At 47.1% G+C, this 16,844-nt stretch overlaps 1 pseudogene; it reads right to left on the reverse strand.

The window, feature by feature from the left end:
* Positions 1-215: 215 nt before the first annotated feature.
* On the reverse strand, positions 216-635 carry LOC128406838 (elongin-B-like; annotated as a pseudogene).
* Between the last annotated feature and the right edge of the window lie 16,209 nt (positions 636-16,844).

The following is a 16,844-nucleotide window of genomic DNA, read 5'->3' on the forward strand; positions in this document are numbered from 1 at the left end:
AAACCAAAAATGAAAGCATTGCTCTGTTTGATGAGTGGGGAGGGGATTGAAGGAGGTGTGGTCTTGTTTAGAGAGGGGCAGAGTAGAAGGGGGACCTGGATTAGAGGGGTGGGGCAGTGCCATGTCTCTCTCCACACTGGAGGGTTGAGGAAGGGAGTGGGTGGTGGGGAAGGGGCACCACGGATTTTGCAGCTTGCTCCATTGTCCTCTAGCTCTCACTGCACCACTTGCTTGTTGGAGCTGCTGCCAGAGTCCTGGGGCTTCATCACTTCTGGGAGCTCCAGGGGTCTGGAGAAGGGATCAATGTGGAGGGACTCAAAGGCATCTTCACAGCTCTGAAGGCCAAGCCAACTGTTGCTGGGGTCTGAGGTCATGCTGTCTGGCTGGTGAAGCCACAGTCTCCGAGGGTTTTGCTGTTATCCAACAGCTGGTCATCCTGGTATAGTCTTTGTTCTTCTGGGGGGTCTCTTAAGAACCCTCTCAACACTTATTTCAGCTCATACACCATACTGGACTCCTTGGCATCTGTGAAGATGGTCGTCTTGTGACCTAGGATCATTAGAAAGACATCCATCTCTGCAGCTGGAACCTAAGCCCAGACCCCCCAGAGAGGAAGTAGCAGCAGAACCCCCAGTATCCCAACTTGCATCCAGATGGGCTATAGTTAAAGAAAAGCAAGGGGAAAACAAACCAGAATATTTGAGGTATAAAACCATTACAGAATTTCAACAAGAAGATAGGGAATACTTTGCAGGCACAAACAATATTGAACATGGGATGGGGTGAAACCACCCTGATAGTGCAAATCAGTGCAGCAAAAGGGGGTGTCAGAAGGGTTTAAAAAACAACAACTTTATTGCCATTATTAACAACCTGTGCAGTAGCAGGGTATTACATAATACCGTATACAAAGCAAACAAACAATAAAAAATGAGAGAAAGGAATAATGACACGCCAATATAAATTCAGACATCCACATTTCCCATGTGACATGGATAGTGAATGTTGAGCATCCAAACCATAGAAAATAAAATTCCAGCAGGTGACATAAAAGCGTTCTGGATCCTTCATCCCTCTGGAAATGGGCAGGGCTTTCTTTGAGCATTAGTAGTGGAGTCATGTAGATAACATAATACAGAAGAGTGAGAAGCAGGAAAAGATGCTGCTCGCTGTTGGATAGAGCAGTGGTTTTCAGCCAATGTGCCGTGGCACCATGGGGTGCCTTGAATGATAGTTGGGGTGCCACAGGAAACACTGGCCTCTGTTCCGCTTTCTTTCCTTCATTCCCTCCCTCCTCTGTTCCCCTCTCAAGTCTCTGCTTCCCAAAGGCTTGCACAGCTGTTTGTTGCAGTAGCCCTGGTTACAAACTCTGAAGGCGAATGGTACCTCCGGCAGTGGCATAGCTAGCTGCTTGGGTGCCCAGTGCGGCACATGCGTCCTGCAGCCAGGGGTAGGGCGAGCCGCCCATGGGGGTGGGGTGTGCTGCGTGGAGCCTCTCCGCCACCTCCCCCTCAGCTGTAGGGTGGCTGAGGGAGAGGCAGTGGGCAGACGCAAGCCCCCCTGCTGCCATTTCAGGCAGCGCAGAGCCTGCAGGTGCCCAAGCTACCACGTCACTTCCAGGAGAGATGCGTGGCTCGGACACATTGCAGGCTCTGCATTAAGTGCCGGCCCCCATGGTGTAGTGCCCAGTGCCAGCCGCATTTCGTTACATTTGTTGACTGAACTAAAAAGTTTCAGGAGCCTAATTTTATTATTATTATTTTATAAAACTCATATTTTTGTCATTTTGTCACACCCCTCAGTGATGACACCTGGGGTAGCCCGCACCCCCTGCACCCTTCTTCCACCACTGGCCTCCGGGACGCACCTCTCACTGGGGCGGGGAGGGGGCAGTTCAGAGACCAGGGCAAAGGCAGCAGCTGCCCAGAGGACTCCCAAGTAGAGGGGAGAGGAGAGGAGGCTGAGGGAACACTCCACAAGGGAGGGTGTTGGGAAAAGGGTGAGAGGCTGCCAGTTCTGCAGGCAAGGGGTGACATAACAGGGCTCCTGAGCCCCACAGGGGTGCCGCAGAAAGAATGTAGTTGGTCAAGGGAGCCATGGACTCAAAAAGGTTAAAAACCTCTATATTAGAGGGTGTGTGTTTTGTTTTTTTTAAAACTGTTTGCAAGAAAGAAGTGCTGCTGTAATCTATAGGAGTTCCCACCCCACCATCAGTGAACCCCTCCATGTATGGCCTGGAAAAAGTGGAGAGGGGAAAGTTCTTCTCCCTCTCTCATAACACTAGAACTCAGGGACATCCAATGAACTTGAGTATTGGAAGATTAAGAAAGTCCTTCTTCATGCAGTGCAGAAACTCACTCCTGCAGGAGGTAGTGTTGGCAACTAACTTGGATGACTTTAAAAAAGAATTGGACAAATTCATGGTGGAGGAGGCTATCAGTGGCTACTGGCCATAATGATAATGTTCTGCCTCTACAGTCAGCAGCAGTAAATAATGCTTCCAAATGCCAGCTGCTGGAAACCTGGGGGGGGGGGGAGTGCTGCTCTTGTGATCAAGTCCTACTTGTGGATTTCCTATGGAGGCATCTGGCTGGTCACTGTAAGAACAGGAAGGTGGGCTAAATGGGCCATTGGTGTGATCCAGTAGGCTCTTCTTAAGTTCTGACTTGGAGAGGGGTTGGAGGGCCTGCATCTGCTGTTAGGCCAAAGAGATAGACTAGGGATCATATTGTTACACCCCACCCCTATCTCTGAGCAGTGCAATATTCCACAGGTTCCAGACACTCCATCAGGCTTTGTGTTTCCATTTGGAAATGAGGCACAGCAGAGACTGTGGTGTCCTTATGCCATATGGTTGTTCCTCGGCCATCTGGCACGTGCTATGGGGTTCCACAGGACATTATTCTCTCCTTAGTGCTTATTTAATATCTATATGAAGCCATTTATATAGTGGACAGCAGGAGTTTTGGTGCAAGGTGTTGCCAGTATGCTGCTGACACTTGGCTCTACTTCTTCATAATATCCAAATGAGGAGAGGCTGTGAAAGTTTTGGATCAGTGTCTGGATGCAGTGGTGGACTGGAGGAGGGCCAATAAAATGTGCTTTAATTCTGGGAAGATGGAGGCTCCTTGGGCGGGTGGTTCCCTTGTTTGGGATATAAGCAAGTAACCTGTTCTGGGTGGGGTTGCTCTCCTCCGGAGGAGCACGTGCAATGTTTGAGGGTTCTCTTGTATACATTTTTGTCACTAATGGCCCCAGTATCTCCTGTGGCTAGGAGAGCCTTTTACCAGCTTCATCACACACACACCAGTCATGGCTTAACCTGAGGCCTCTAGCACAGGGTGACTCAAGCACATCTGGCAGTATCATCCTCTCTCCTCCCCTTCCTCTGAAAAGAGGCTGTACTACAGTCTATTAGTACAGTGTATTTCCCAGAGACCCATTGACCACTATAACAAACCAAGTCACATCAGTGACTGGCATAATATCCTGCCAATAGTGAACCCTCCCTCCAGGATGCTGTCTTGGGATTAATGAGGGGCTGCAGCTTCCACTCCTGCTTTTTCCAAGGCTATAATTAATCCCTTTGGCAAGGCCTTAAGCAGTGCATTAAAGAAACACACATCTGATTTATTTTTTTAAAAGCAGTCAAAATGGGAGCAAATCTCATCATGAGTGAGTGGGAGGGATGGTGACGTTTATCCAGCCACTGAGCCTGAGGAGCATTTGGATAAATGCATGCTCCATGCACTACTGAGGAGCTGCCTGGGCTGCTCTTCTCTCATGGAATCAGGAATCACTTGGCATCTGAATCCTGAGTCCCTGAATGCAGAATTTGGCAAAGGCACCTGAAGCTGCTGCTGCCCTCCCTACTTGCACGTCAGGCAGAACCTGTGATGCCAGCTCTGAGATGTGCACTGCTTTGGAATGATACAAAGCACCACCAACGCATGGCACAGAGGGGATGTTTTCCTTGAATTCTCCTCCCACCCACCCATTCCCTGCCATACAGACAATAAGCTCCATTCCTTTCCAGCATGGAGAGTTGGGGCTGCGACTGGAAATGAGAGCACCAATTCCTCCACAAAATAGTTTTCATGCATTTGGAAAAAGCATCCTTCCAAACTTCCCAAGTCATAATATGTTTAAATTAACATGCATGACCATTGCTTTGAAATATGTCAATCTCTCTTGCTTATTTGCCCAATTTGGTGCAATTAATTAACAGCTCTCATCAGCTCAAAGGATTCTGGGGCCATTCGCATGGTCAGGAGCCACACAAATGTGGTCAAATTGGATAACTAGTAGCCTCACCTCAGCCTGTTCTGGAGGAGACCGCTAAGCAAATAAGCCACCATTTAAGTGTGTTGCTAGGTGTTCAGTTGCATATAAGCACAGAGAAAGAATCAGTAGAGAGAGACAGAGAGTGTGTGTCCACCCAGCTAAGCAATTGGCATCTGGGGACGTCGAACCAGAAACCCCAGGGAAGCTTTGATCACCAATTGCTTGTCCCCAGCATTGAGAAACCCGTGGTATACTGCCACTAAATATGGAGGGTTTAGTCCTGTTTATTATCCATAGTAGGCAACAATAGAGCTACCCTTCGTGAATTTCTATAAACCTGTTTACAGCTACATGTGCTATTTTGAGCCCAACACTTCATTCCATGAGTTAATGTTCAAAAAGGTTTCCAGAGCATAGCCACTGTGTTTTCTCTTGCCAGAGCACCAGACCACAATAATAGCCCTGCTAAATCAGACCAGTGACCCATCTTGTCTAAGCTAGGGTCACCAGATCTCCCTGGTTCCCGGGGTCAGTCCCCGGATTTTCAAATCTGTCCCCGGACAAATTCCATCCCCAGAATGCCCCCAGAATTGCAAATCTGTCCTCAGGAAACATGGCAGTGGCAGCCTCAGCAGCCCAGAGCCAGCCTGGTAGTGCAGTTGGCTCTGGCTGGCTTCAGGAGCTGCTCACTGCCGTGGCACCTGCCATTTTTCCTGCACCACGGCAGCGAGCAGCTCCTGAAGCCAGCCAGAGCCAACTGCACTACCAGGCTGGCCCCTCCTGGGCAACGGACGCCCACCCGTGACTCCCAAGCCTCCCCTGATCTGTCAAAACAAAGGGGGAAGGGGGAGGAGATCGGGGGAGGCTCGGGAGTCACTTGGTGGGTGGTGCACCATTGCCCAGTTTTTGAAAAAACTCTGCGCATTTATGTTTCACAGGGTGCAAAAGAAGTGCTTTGCACCTTTGTACAATATGCATATGTGCTTGGTCCCAGGGTCTTTTCCCTCACCATCCCCACTACTGACTCTCTGTTGCTACTCAGCTTCAAATAAAATAAAATAAAGTGTGTCCTCAGATTCATTTAAAAAAAAATCTGGTAATGTGTTCTCACAGTGACCAATCAGGTGTGTCTATTGGGAAGTCCACAAGCAGGATCTGAGCCCAAAAGCACACTACAACTGTGTGTGTTTATGTGTAAGGAAATAATTTCTGCTTCCTGCAGGGCTCCCCATAGGCCAATGAGGGAACCAATCACTCCCATCTTGCTTCCCCCAGCCTTGCCATAGCCTCTCGATGTTCCCCCCTCCTTTGGGTTTCATTGGGCATCCCATTCCACAACTGCTATCAGGGTCAGAATGGCCTCCTCTCCGCTGTTCTCAACCATGTTCATCCCTGTTACATTAAATAATTCAGACCGTCACAAATCCCGTGGCATGAAGAAGGCGATTAGGAATTAATAGGCACAGGCTAGAGCTGCAGAGCCTGGTCTTTTTAAAATAAATGAGTTTAGATAGAGCACATGAGAGGGATACATCTAAAATTCAGCATGACTTATTGATGTCTATGCTGGATTCCCCCGTGCTATCCCCCTCCACTGCCTCTGCCTCCCTATCAAAAACTCCCTCCAAGCACACACAAACAGCCACATTGACTTCTCTGCTGCAGCCACTCAGATCTATATGTAACCTGATACTGAGGGCAGCTGGGCTACAGGAAGGGGGGGCATTTTCTATTAGAGGGCCCTGAGCCCTGCTGAGACTGGTGGGAGCTCCTGGAATGCAGATTAATAACCATAGCCAGGGCTGTTGCTCAGGCAAGCAAGACATGCTCCATCCAAATCAGTGCATGTTGAGTCAAAATAGGAAGAGAAGAAAAGCCTGCTGGACCAGTCCATTGGTCCACCTACTCCGGCATTCTGTTGTCACAGCTGCCAGCCAGATGCTTCTTGTGTTAAACCTGCAAGTAGGATTTGAGCACAAGAGCAACTCTCCCCTCCTGTGGCTTCAAGCAACTGGTATTCAGAAACATCACCATGGAGGTAGGGGCATGTAAAGTGGGGGGCGGAGGGGGCGGGCCGCCCCGGATGCCACTCTGGGGTGTGTGTGACAAGATGACCCCTGTCTCCCCCCAGCTGTAGAGTGGCCAAGGGCGCACACACTCAGTATGGGCACCGCTTGCAAGGCGTCCATACGGGCTGCCCCTCTCATGTGCCATCCATATGGGTGACCATATGGGCTGCCACGCGTGCCCACTCCGTATGGGCTACTGCATGTGTGCACTTCATATGGGCTGCCACACATGCGCACTCCGTACGGAATGCTGCACGTGCTCAGTTCGTATGGACGTCGTGCATGCACTACCAGGCAGTTTGCCCCGCCCCTCACCATCCCACCCCAGGTGCCAGAGAGGGTTCCTCCACCACTTCATGGAGGCAGAGCGTAGCCTTTGACAGTCCTCTCCTTCATGAATTTATCTAATTCCTTTCATGGGGTTGTAGAATCCACACCCAGGGAGCTCATGAATTGCTGAAGAGCATGAATATATCCATATTAGGCTTCAGGGCTGGCTGTTAGAGGAATGGTTTTTGGAGAGGACTCAGCCTCTTCTTCAGAAGGCTAAGCTCTCTCTCACTCCCCCTCCTCTCTTTTAATCCTTTGATATTTTTCATGTCAGAAGGAACTGAAATTGTATTCTAGTGATACAAAGATGGGCTCTGGGTGTTTCACACAGTGGGGTGGGTATTCAAACTGGGGGGGGGGGGAGAGAGATTATTTGGGAAAATTCAAGTCAGGATTCCAGATTCCATGTCATGTAGTTATTGTGATTCTTAATTCTGAGGCCAAAGAAGCTGTGTGTTATCAGCATAGGAGCCAACTCCTAGGGCCCATGGGGGCTTTGGCCCTCACAATAATATATTTGAGGGGGCCAGGCCACCCAAAGTTGATGAGCATTCCCATTCAAATGGTGTGTGCACTGTGTCATGTGATCGATTATGTGGGGCGGGGCTTATTTGGGCCCCCACAAATAATATCTTGAGAGATACAACTAGAAGACCAACCTTGGAGGGAAGAGCAGAGGTCATTGTATGGCCTTGAGAATACCAGAAGAGTTCTGTAACTGGATCAGACAGATGGGTCCTGTGAATCATAGCATACCAGTAAGTATAAAGATTGACATAACTTACCGTAAATATGACATGGGAGTTTCCATCACAAACCTTGCTTGACCTTAGTACAAGCCTGATACCAGCCCCATCTCAAAACATGTCCTGAAGGCATTCAGGGAAACATCCTACGTTTCTCACACCTTGCATAAAAGTCAACACACATAAATCTAGTTGCCAAGTACAGTCTACTTAACTCCTGAATGGGGGTCATTAAGATAATGATAAGGCAGAGAGCAGACAAAATATAACCTGTTCAGTTCACAGCCCACTAGAATGATTTTCATTCAAACACTTAATGTGCAAGTGAGGTGAGAAGCCAGAAGGAAATACTGGGATAAATTCAAATTCATAATAAAACTAGCTGCTCATGTCAAGGCCACCCCCACCTCTATTGATGAGCCTTGTCCAAAAGGATATAAGGACCCTAAAATTTGTAGTCAGGGGTTCTCCTAGCTCCAATGGGGACCTTCATTCAGCGCTCACAAGGAATGAGCACACATGTGCTTAAGGATGAGCATACTCTTTCCCCTCTCCATTTCTCCAAAATTGTCAGACCCTTCTGTAGGCTTTTGCAAATAGGTAGGGGTTTTTCCACTCTCTGGATCGAGGTGTGTATGCATGGCAGGATATGCATGGAGATTTCAAGGAAGAGTTGACTTATTCAATCTCTCTGCCCATCTGCCAAGAAATGTGGGCCCCTCTCTCTTGCATTGCTGTAGCAGCAAATTAGATCCTTTTCCTCCCTCCCTCCTTTGGCTGGTTCCCTTTCTGATTGGACCTACTTAGAAGGTACTTATGCATTCTTCCATGCATTTCTGAACAAATGCATGAGCCACTGCCAACTTCTCTTGAATGCACCAGAGGGATTATTACAATGAGAGGGTTTAGTAGTAGTAGTAATAATAATAATAATAATAATAATAATAATAATAGGCGATATATTGCTTTCCCACCCCTCCCCGCAAAGCAAGCATCAGAGAAATGGCACTGGCTCAGCCTCTTTGATACCAAGCTGGAGCCTCAGTCTTAGCTTTATGGTTCTTTCTCACCACTTTAGGGGCATATCAAAGCCACCGCCCCCACCCCATGTCAAGGAATGTTCATTGACAGGCTTCCCCAGATGCAAATAATCCACCCTGATTTTTGAACAAAAGCAAAGCCACTCTCTGGAGCTGTGCACAATGCCTGATATGTGGATTGCTATTCAGGAGCTCAGTCCAATATTCAGATCAGCTGTGGCGGCTTCTCCCCAGAGGGCAGAAGAATTGTGTTTCCTTCATATCTTTCTCTCCAGCCCACATAACGCTCCTTTCTGTAGCAAAGAAGATGGCATCTTAAAGGATTCTTGGAAGCAAAGATCAAATTAGAGAGCCTTTCACAAATTTGCCACACGTGTATGACTCTGAATCAAGTTGTCCAACTATCAAGGCACAAGCTGCCCACCCCCCTTAGGGAAAGGGTGAAGGAACAGTGGCTGTGCTCTGACTCCACAGTCAGAAGTAGCTGAATACCAGCTACTGGATGTAATGCTGGTTTCCCATAATGGGCATCTGGTTGGCCAGTGTGAGAAGGAGATGCTGATTAGATGGGCCCCTGGCCTGAACCAGCAGGCTCTTCCTACGTTCATATCTTGCTATACCAGCCTCTGCCTCTGCCTCTCTCTCTCTCTCCAAGGAGGGGAGCTGTATTGCTATTGTTTTACAATCTTCATTTTTGTTTGAAAAATATGATGAAAATAGAAGTATACAAAATGTGTAACATACTTTTATTCCACCCCCCTACCCCAAAGCACCAGTGATGTTCATGTGCTGGATTTTGGATAGCTGTGATGACTGAGCATTGCTGCCGATTCATATCTCAGCATGTTGTTCCAGAGAGAGTTGTGAGATGCTGATGGGCCCCTCCTTCTCCTGCCTCTTCCCGTGGGGGCCACCATCCATCCAGGAGAAGTATGGGCAGCTGCCACCCACTCACCAACCTCCATCTCATCATCTACTGCCTCCAGCTTTACTATTTTACTCTCTTGTTCTTACAATCTGTTATCAATATTGTTCTCCAAAGGTTCTGTGTCTTGTTTGTCTGGTCCATTTTCATTCACCATTTTATTCATCTCAGCTCTAATCTCTTTTAATTGTTCATCCAATAATTGCTGTAAGATGCCAACAATCAATGGGATGTCTAATAATATTTTCACCATACTGAATGTTCTTTGTTTTATTAACAGCTCAATCTCCACTTTTGGGTCTTTGCAATATTTACAACACACTTAAAAGGTGGCTTATTTGCTTAGCAGTCTCCTCCAGAACAAGCTGAGGTGAGGCTACTAGTTGTCCAATTTGACCTCATTTGTGTGGCTCCTGACCATGTGCATGGCCCCAGAATCCTTTGAGCAATATTTACCTTAAGAGCTTCAGTCTCCCATCTCCAGCTTAAGGTCTTCACAGTGGTCCTTATCAAACCGCATTCTTTTCCCATAGTGATGAAGAGAAATTAATTTCACTTTGAAGACACCACTTTCATTGAGGAAATGAAAGTTTAAAATGAAACCTCTTAGCTGTTTATAAACTTTCTTGGTCACAAACAATTAAAACATGCTTTTTGTTTTGCTTACGGTCTTTTAATGATTGTCTCTTCTTAAATCAGCAGTTAGCTCACACTCCAGATGTAAATTTCATCCGGCAGACAGATCATCTCAGTTATGATTTAGAACAATCTCAAAAGTAATTAAGAAAGGGAGGCTTTGCTGACCTTATGCCCTAAGAGCTGACCGTAAGGGCTATTATGTATTTGGGGAAGAGCAAGATTCCATCACTCTAAGTCACTCACCCCCATCAGGTTCCCTGAAGCTTCTCAGTCTCCCAGCATGAAAAGCTGCTTTTTCAAAGCATCAGAGGTTGATCCCATGTTCCCTCTGTATTACCAGAGTGAATCTGATAAACAAGATTTATGAATTGAGTGTCATTAATCACCACATGGGACGCGGGTGGCGCTGTGGGTAAAAGCCTCAGTGCCTAGGGCTTGCCAATCGAAAGGTCGGTGGTTCGAATCCCCGCGGCGGGGTGCGCTCCCGTTGCTCGGTCCCAGCGCCTGCCAACCTAGCAGTTCGAAAGCACCCCCAGGTGCAAGTAGATAAATAGGGACCACTTACTGGCGGGAAGGTAAACGGCGTTTCCGTGTGCTGCGCTGGCTCGCCAGATGCAGCTTTGTCACGCTGGCCATGTGACCCGGAAGTGTCTCTGGACAGCGCTGGCCCCTGGCCTCTTAAGTGAGATGGGCGCACAACCCCAGAGTCTGTCAAGACTGGCCCGTACGGGCAGGGGTACCTTTACCTTTACCTTTAATCACCACATAATTATCTCTGTTGATGAACTGTCAACAGGTGATATCTAGTCCGGCATCTTCCTCCCCAGAAGTTCATCATGAACAATTTCCTAATAGGTAAGTTTGTTGAAATATATTGGCTGCCCAGTAAGTGACAACGTGGGAGCCGTCTTATCAGCATCAATGCATGTATTGGGTGTTTGGGAATCAACCCATTGGAGGCTTAGCCAAACCTGGACAAACAATATACAAGTGTCTTGTATATTGGCTGGTTTAGGAGGGTTAAACAATACAATGCAGTCAACAAGCCAATAGAGTCAGCAAACTGCATGGAAGGTTATTGCTTTCCAAATGTGGCTTAGAACTAATAAAATCTGAAATCTTAATTTGTTTTTAAAAAAGAGATGGTGAATTCAGTTCTACATCACTGCTTAGGAGCACAAACTATCCTAATAAAACACTAAAAGAAATTTAAATGCAACCCAGGGAGGGGAAGAAAAAGGTCTCATCGGGAGTAAGGAAGACTGCCTTGCTGTGGGAGTGGGAAACCATCTCCTTCCCCCAATTTTTGCCCCACCTAAAACAGCCAAATAACCATATAATATCAGCAACTGCATCAGCTAGAACACAAACAAATAAAACAAACAAACAAACAAATAATGAGCTAGCATTTAATTAATTAAATATAAGTAGAATAAAATAGCCAAATGTCTTTTCCCTATCCCTCAAGATGTCTGGGTCCAGCTCAGAAGTAGCAGGAATGACTTGCAATATTTAAGAAGAATTATTGTTTTATAGAGTGATAAACAGTGTCTCTGCTGCTGAGCAAGGTCCCTTAAAATGCAAAGTGGAGCCTTGCACAATATTTTGGGCTGGTATTTCCTTGACAATTCCCTGCCTTCCCAAACATGCTTCCTCTCTAATGCTCTTTTGCAGTTGCATGTTATGAACAAGCAGTTGAACCAGCTGCACAGATTAGGTGGTTTTAGATTAATGAGATCAGATCAGATTAGATTTTTTTTTTAAAGGAGAGATTAGATGGAATCGATAAAACTAGATTTGGGGAAAGAGATAAGAATGAATCAAGAGAGATTAGGCCCCTTGAAAAGGAGACTCGATGCCCAGCCACTGCAGAGAAAATGTGTACATGTGTGCATATGCAGGGAGAGAGACCTCTTTTCAGGTCTATTTGTTTGGCTTTGCTTGGGGGAAAGCCATAATTATCACTGGTGCTGCTTTATTACTTGTGCAGCAGAATCACAGGGATAGGACTAACACCTTTGTGTCTTCCTCATTCTTCTTGCTGTCTCTCTTCTTAGCAGTTAAAAACGTGGGCAGCCAATGGTAAAATTTCTTCCCTGGGCTTCCCTGGGTAGCCTGGCTTTGCTGCCAATACTCTCTTTACATCAGGAGTGCTTTGATCCTTAAAGAAACCTCTTAGGAGAGGCAAATGATCTGCATATTCGGTGTCTATTCCTCTCCATATTCTTAATGCATTCAAAAGTCTATAATGGTATTCCAATGGATGCTTTCCTGGATCCTGTACTACTTACTCCCTGTACTTTAGTCCAATTCATAGCTACTTCCCCATTCTTCTTATTCCTGCGCTCAATTATTTTTTTGACATTTTTATTCCCCACTGGCTCATGGGGGAATTTGAGTCCCACTACTGATGTACGTAAGCCACAGTTCCTAAGATTTGAGTGACATAAGTAGGTCTTTGAGTATTATCGGCCAGGTCTATTTTGCTCATTACTGCCTTCACGTGCACAAGCAACTCTCACTACTCACTGAAAAGGGTTCTTAATAGGACTTGGATATCTGTTCTGTTGCATGTTGATCTAGGCATGCTGACTGCCCAGTTAACCAGCTCCATAGAGGAGAATGGGGTATAGGTCTGTACTGTTTGTACAAATGATCCCTCGGGAGGCCACTGGAGAGAAGGTTGAAACCCATGGTATAGGATGGCCACGTCACTGAACAAAGAGTCTGTATGTTCTCTTGAATAATCGAAACACACACACACACACACACACACACACACACACACACACACACACCATGTCTCCCCAGTGGGATAAATTACATTCTTTGGGGCTAGGAATTCCTTTTATCTTCTGGTCTGGGTAATCCTTGCTATGCACACATGCCAATTTTGACCCACTGTGAGTCACTGCTCTTTGCATTCTGCCTACTATTAGAATACCATCTAAATCTTGGAGAGTCAGTGGCAGTCTCTCTTCTACATGTCCCTGGGATCCAACCCCATTTGCCTCTATTGCCTGCCTGGCAATACTCCTCTCATACAGTCCTTTATTTATTTTATTCTGGGCTGGCATCCTTAAGACCTTTAACTGCCAGGCAGATGACCCAGTAATTCCAGAGGCAATGCCCAAGATACAGACCGCCAGACCAAATGTCTACAGTTTACATAAGAAAACACAGAAAATGAATGCATGTAAAGTCCTGGGACAGAAAGCCTAGCTAGGGCAGCTGTGTTGCTTTCTCCTGCTCCACCTCCAAGAGTCTCTCTTATCACTGAGAGAATCTCCCCGCCACCCACCCATGGACACTTCTGCCATGCATGCAGTGGTGAGACTCACCAGCTTTGAGGAGAAGACTTGTTCGGCTTGCCTCACTCCTGCAACAGGGGAAGGGCTGGGCTGTCCCAAGGATTAGTAGTGCTTGAGGAGCACCACCACCACTAAAAATGTTTCTCTGTCAGAACTCTGTCTTCCTTGTGGGGTAACCTGTCTCATATAACCAGCATGCTTGAGCCTAATTAAAGCATGAAGGGGTTAGTACTATAGAGTAAGCTGTACTGCCAGGCTTAGCCTATGTCATTTCCCCTCACCTTGGGAGGAAATTGGCCATCAAGTCTTTTGCTGTATTCAGTCTACATGTGAACTCAATGTGCGAGGTCTGAGCTGCTCCCTCCAGCCACATGGCTTTAACCAGCCTCTTTTGTTTCAGACAGCAAAGGAATCTAAAACTAGCATTTTGCCTATATGAATAGTTTAGGACCTTACCATTTTGTGACCAGGCATATTTTACTGCCTATGCAACTTTTTTCTGACTGCTGTATGGAAAAAGCACATGAACCTGACATTTGGAGTTTCTTTTAAGTAAACCATTTTATAACTTACCAGACATGTGGCCTGTTTTGTTAGGAAAGTGGGATACTTGGCAGTTCACCAGAAAGGCACATTCTAAAGGCTTTAAGGCCTATATTTCTATGCTTTTTTTGCTGCATGTTTTGCAATGTTAAAACTTTGCTGGGGTTCTGTCACCAAATAGTACTTGCCCCAAACTTGGATTTTGGCTTCTAGGATTCCAACACTCCTTATGCTCCATTGGAGGACAAGGTCAGCAGTGGCTACAAGGTAAAAGGCTATGGGTCACCTCCAGTCTCTGGGGAGCAGAGTGGCAAGTGTGGCTGTTGCACCTGGTTGGCCATTGAAACAGGTGCAACAGCACACTGGCACCACACACCATCCATCCTTGCATGGGAACCAGGGCCAGCCCAGTGAGGCAGACTGCACCAGAACCCGCAACCTTGTGACCCTGGTAAGTGAGACAAGTGGGAGTGGCCCACTCCACCTCTGGTGGGGAGGCCATTGGCAGAGCAACACCTTTGCATTTTACCTTAGGTGGTGAAATGGGATAGGTTACCCCTGGTACGAACACTGGGAGCAGAATTTCTCTTCTTTTCTCCCCACCAAAACCCAGCAGAGCAGCAGAATGACTCAGTACTGCAAAGTGTGAGGAAAAAACCAGCTGTATTCCTGGCAAACCATTTGTTTCTTTTTGGGCGGGGGCAGGAAACTCCCTGATCTCTCCATGTAGAAGAAGAGCCTTGCAAAGTTTTGTGCCAAAGAAGTGTTCTCCTTATACAAAAGTGGGATAGTACTGCCCCCGGAGAAGACCAGAGAGTGGGATGTCCTTTTCAGGAACCCAGGCATCTCCCACCTTCAACTCCTCTGCACCCCCCTCCTTCCCGCACCCTCAATCACAGGCTGTTAAAGGAAATAAGCCTGAGGTCTCCTATGCTCCGTTTTTCCTTTCATTGGAAAATGTGTTATTTCAAAAAGGCACCATCCTTTATAAATCTCATTGGAAGAAATTCTTGTTTGTAATATATATATTTAAAACTAATCAATATTGGCTCTGGGCAGTGCAAGACCCAAAAGTGGTGGTTTGAATTAAAGAGAAGAAAAGAAAGAGCCATGATGATTAATGGGTACGCAGGGCGTGGTAAAAAGAGCAATTAACAAGTCTGAATTATGTATAGCTTGGCTTGGGTTGTGGAGAGGGGAGGCGCCCCTCCTCCTTCACACTTCAAAAGTGCCTTTCTAGCATTTCTCTTGTTCATCCGACCTTTTCACTAAAGTCTCCTTTATCCTGATGGGAATTCAGCTAAAGGAGCGAAAGCGACAGGAGTGATGAAAGGACCGTGATCCCTGTTCAAAGGCAGGATCAGCCCACTCAACACAGTGGCATGAACTGACTGCAGAGGACAGGGAAGGCTCCCCAACAGCCCCTGACCCAGGAAAACATGAATCAAAATCTCTCTCTTGGTCTGAGACTGAGCAACTCATGATTCTCTGAGGGGCTAAGCTGGGATTTGAACCTGGAGCTTTCATCACCAACTGCAGTTCTGGCTCAGGAGCTGATCCGCATGTGCAATCTCATCCCTGCAAACACTACCACCCCTGGATAAGTGCCAGAATGGAGACTGCATGCATCCAACAACATTAGCAACTCTGAATCATCAGGAAAGGAGGGAGAATTTCCCTCACTCAATCTATTTTGGATTTGTTAGACCCCACCTAGAGTCCTGTGCCCACTTCTGGGCACCATAATTTAAGATGGATATTGACAAGCTGAAACACACGCAGAGGAAAGTGACCAAGATAATGAAGGCTCTGGAAACCAAGCCTTATGCAGAATGGTTGAGGGAGTTGAGTATGTTTAGCCTGAAAAAGAGGAGACTGGGAGGAGACAGGAAAGCCAAATATCTGTCAGATTCAGAGGGGTATCCAGGTTCCCTTGCACCCTTGGCAAGGACCAGAAACTCAAAACGTTTGCCTTTCATAACTTTTTGCACTCTGACAGTGTCATCGGTGTAGGGTCTGCTATGCTTCACCTCCCCACCTCCTCCTCTGTCAGTCCATCTCTCAGCTTGTCTTCCTGCCTTCCTGTGCTTGCCGTTTTCCCTTCTGCCTCCAACCTTCCTCCCTTCCTTTTTTCTTCCTCCTGCAACTCTCGCCTGCTCTCTCATCTATTTTCCTTCCAAGCCCTGCTGAGTGCTCTGCTCACACGTCTAATAGTGCAGTCAGCTGAATGGGGGAGGACCCCACAGGGCTGCTGCAATGTCTCACACCAGTGACCTGATTCCTCCACTGAGGTCCCCAGAGGAGCCTGCATGCCTTGCGCAGCCTACCAGATCAGGGGAGTAGCAGCCCATGTAGTATGCAAATGTGTGGGCATGTGGGCTTCTAGCCATTCCAAGCCAGAGAGGAGGGATGCATCCTTGGTGGGGGCCAACCTGACCAACCCTTAGGTATGCCCCTGGCCATATGCAAGATGGAGCAGGATTGTTCTCTCCTGCTCAGGAGGGTAAGACCCAAACCAATGGATTCAACTTACCCCCCCCAAAAAAAGATTTCTGACTGAACAGCAGGAAGAACCTTCTGACAGTAAGAACTGCTCAATGGTAGAACAGTCTCCCTTGGGAGATGGTGGATTCTCCTTCCTTGGAGGTTTTCAAGCAGAGGTTGGATGGCTATCTTTCAGGGATACTTTAGCTGGGATTCCTGCATTACAGGCAGTTGGACTAGATGACACTCAGGGTCCCTCCCAAATCTACAATTCTTTTATTGTATGCTATGACACCCACGCCCCCAGTGCAGCAGTCACAGGTAGCAGGGCCTCCCCTTGGAACTTCTCCTACTTCTGGGCCAGCTCAACAAATGGCCCTTTATAGGCTTCTTTCAAGAGCACCGCTGGTGGGGTGGAATTGTGGGCAAGGGCCACAAATCAGTGTTCAAAGCACCTGCTTTGCATGCCAAAG

The sequence above is a fragment of the Podarcis raffonei genome, chromosome Z, assembly GCF_027172205.1.
Source record: "Podarcis raffonei isolate rPodRaf1 chromosome Z, rPodRaf1.pri, whole genome shotgun sequence".
NCBI classification, from domain to species: domain Eukaryota; kingdom Metazoa; phylum Chordata; class Lepidosauria; order Squamata; family Lacertidae; genus Podarcis; species Podarcis raffonei.